Genomic DNA, 3,491 nt, shown 5'->3' with positions numbered 1-3,491 from the left:
GCGGGAGCGCCACCACACTCCCAAGTGGCACACTGTAGCAGTGCGCCACCGGGCCGGCCCTTAAGTTAGTATTTTTAAAGCGCTTAGTAAGTGCTATATAAGTATAGCTATTATTATTTTTGAATTGGGATAAAGAGAATATTAGAAATTTGAAAACTGAAAGACTAAAGACGTAAGACTGGAAGCAGCAAGCCTGCAGTGGTTTGTGTTGAAAAGCCTGCACTGAATCTGCAAAGATTTTCAGGATATCAGAATCTCAAACTTTTCCTTTGGAGATAATATCACCCTACTACTGACTGATGTTAGGATCAGGAAAACCCCAGGGATGAAGGAATAGGGGAATATCATCTCTTCTCTCTCAGGGGGAACTAGGTGTAGTCAGAGACATGGTCTGGAAAATACACTTTCTAAATCACAGTTAATCCAACCCGATAGCCAAATGCTTCTAACTGATTACATACAGGCAAGGAAAGTTAGGGAAACTCAGCTCAAGCAGGGCCAGTTAAACTGTGCAACAGTGGTATACGTGGAGGTGTTGTCATAAAGCTCACCCTGAGCCATTCAAGAAGTTGCACTCCAGCATCTGGTAAAGTGCTTTGTAGGAAACAGGCTGCTGTTATACCAGGGTGATCTCTTTTTAAAAAGGTGAGGGAGAGAGTTCTGGAGTCAGGAGTCAAGGATCCTCATCCTTTTGAGACTAGAGGTATCAGAAATGAAGCTCTCTAACTAGTTCTAGAAGAAATGGTCCCAATCTGGGACTGGGCTGCCCTGCTGCTTAGGATGACTGTCATGCAGCTAGTCATGAGGCCTCCCACTGGCCAGGGGGAAGCCAGTCTTTCCTCCCCACTGGGCATCCTTAACACAACCTTCTCCAGGTCCTTGTACGTGGGCACCTGCTTCTAGAGGCCTACCAGAAAGGTACAATTCTAGGTAATTTGAGTATAGTCTGAAATGCACATATGTAAATGTCTCCACACACATTTCCACTTGAAACACAGACAGAAATAGAGCCACACTCACCTAAATTAAGAAACACATGCACATCGTTCTATAGCACAGCCACACAAACCTATGGATTATAGCCCTATCTCGTAGACCACCATTAACAGGTAGCTTTCAGGACCAAATGGATATACTTAGGAAATCAGGCAGCCCACCCATGGCTCAGACAGAGAGAAGAGGCAACATGAAAGCCCAAGTCAAATGAAGCTTCCCACTTGGCCTTGACCCCTTATAGAAGATCAGGTCTATCTCTTAATGACAAGGTAGGAAAGTGGGCACCCAGCTTAGTGACCTCAGGTTGAAAGGAGAGCTCTACTGAAAACACAGCCTGGGATCAGCAAGGAGGATTTCCTGGAAACTTTTTCCTGCTTTTTCTGAAGATTCTGGAGTTTGATGATTCCCTATTTTATGAAGGAAAAAAACACAAGGTTCCAGGGACTCTAAACTGAACAAGAAACAGGAAGGGAGAAGATGAGACTATTAGGTGCTTTTCTGGAAGGAAACTCTAATATACTCCTCAGAGGTCAAATCTTCCTGGTGGTCAACTTATTTAGATGGAGGATTGGAAGGAAGCTGAGTAGTAACCCTCCTCTCTTCTTATCCAGGATTTGATTTTTCGTGAGGAACTGTCAGTGAAGAAGAGGAGTGTAGGGGACTGGGGCAGTGGTACAGGGCCGGCATTAGGGGGAACTTCAACCCAGGAGTTGGCATTCCCCTGTATACTTTCTTCTCACCTCAGGACATGTGGGATTCCCATTTTCCCTTTGGATTTTATGAGTAGAGGCATACGTCCAGCTGGGAATGGGAATGTCATGAGAGGAGGCCTCTAGGTATCTGAGCTAGGGGACAGACTGATTTTCTTGTCAAGGGAGCAGTAGTCACAGTAGGTTGGAGAGAACACCTCTGATGGATATTAAGCTGACCCAGGAATACCCCAGACAAGGCCAGAACACGGAGATGCCACAATAACTTTAGTGAGAGCCCACACTCCACGTGAAAAGGCCCAGGATGGAGGGAGGTACTGGAGTCCGGTTGGGTTGTGTCCATCGTTATTACACAGTATGAATGGAGTTCTGAACATGCAGCTGTTTTTTGATATCCCTTTGTCCTCAGCATGGAAACATCCACTTCCCTAGGAATTTCAAATGAATACCATCCCTTTAGTCCCCAAACACTAAGAAATGCATTTCTCTGAGCCTCTGCAGCAAGATGTGGGTTCGAATCCAAGTGCTTCCTCAGAACACACTTCGCAGTGGATTCTCTGAGTTACCACTCTACCTTCCCCAGTAATGAAACCCAAGATCCACCATCGCAGCCCCCTACATCCACTAGTGCCTAAAGATACAGAGAGAAGATGAAAGAAGGCACTAACCTGTCTCCAAGGTTCCCTTGGCAAAAGGAGGGAACCACTTGATACTGGAGTTTGGGGTTGGAGGGATTTCCCTCTTCAGAGGCAGATGACAGGTCTCATCATCAGTGGCTCTTCCTGTACTTGGCTGAGCCTCCCAAGCTGGGGAGGGGAACTGGGTCCCCTGAGGATGAGGAGCCGAGGGACGAGAAGGGGGGGTAGGAGAAGGGGGTCCTACCTCGGGAAGGTGGCACACGCCCCACACCCTGCCTGTTACCGTGGGGAGGAGGGGAGGAGCCTCTCCCAACCAGGAGTTGTCTCCTCCCCCCCCAACTGGGTCTTTCTCGGGTGGCGGGCTCTTTCTGTCTGCCGGAGGTCTGAGCGGAGGGGCTCTCCTGCGTTCCACCGTCTAGGTACAAGGAAGTCGCAGGGCCAGGTCTTCCCCTCTCCAGAAGGGCTGAAAGCCGACTCCTCTCTTTGCCTGGAGATTCCTTTGCTTCCGAACGTAAGCACTCCTGTCCCCTGCGAGTCGTGGACGGGACGGAGGCGCCTACTCCACAGGCGTACCCCCTTCTCTTGCCTCAAGAGTCCTGACCTGTTTAGAGCGTGTGTGGTGGGGTGCAGGCACGCTAGGGCCGTCTCGCTCTGCTTCCTTTAGAAGCGATCACCCCTTTCTACTTCTGGGGTCTCCACCTGGGCCAGCATGGGGGTTTTCTTCGCCTCTCGAAGGAGAGGCGCGTCCCCGACAGGAGTCTTCTCTGTCCCTCACCCGAGTGCTAAGGGTCTTCTCTCCAGCGGGGGGAGAGGCTGCTCCCGTCCCCGCTCCCGCCTCCGCTCCTGGGGTGCCCCAGAGGGTGGGGTTTCCGCACTGCCCGCTCTCCCTGAGCTGGCCTGGGCAGCAAGGTGCGGGAGGCCGCGGCTGCCGACTCCCGTCGCTGGCTACTGCGGCGGCAGCGCCTCCTCTGGTCCGGTCCCGTCCGGTCCGCTCCCTTCGGCGCGTGGGGTCCCCGCGCTGCCGCCGCTCGGGCTCCGGCCAGTCCGGGCTCCCGGGGAGCCAGAAGGCGGACGGACCGTGTCAGGGCTGGGCTCGGCTCGGCTCCGCTGCAGGCCCCGGCTCCTCCCCGGCCTCCGCGCCGCACTC

General features: G+C 52.2%; 1 protein-coding gene across 1 annotated transcript in view; it reads right to left on the bottom strand.

Annotated features, from left to right (window-relative positions):
- The window catches only part of FOXJ2 (forkhead box J2), a 20,982-nt gene extending 18,073 nt beyond the window's left edge, over window positions 1-2,909 (bottom strand). The window contains exon 1 of the mRNA XM_008593942.1: window positions 2,375-2,909. The gene's annotated coding sequence lies outside the window, so the exon portion shown is untranslated. The remainder of the gene's footprint in view (window positions 1-2,374) is intronic.
- Between the last annotated feature and the right edge of the window lie 582 nt (window positions 2,910-3,491).

This window comes from Galeopterus variegatus, unplaced genomic scaffold, assembly GCF_000696425.1.
Source record: "Galeopterus variegatus unplaced genomic scaffold, G_variegatus-3.0.2 Scaffold9887, whole genome shotgun sequence".
NCBI lineage: Eukaryota > Metazoa > Chordata > Mammalia > Dermoptera > Cynocephalidae > Galeopterus > Galeopterus variegatus.
This window is presented reverse-complemented; position numbering and strand designations above follow the sequence as displayed.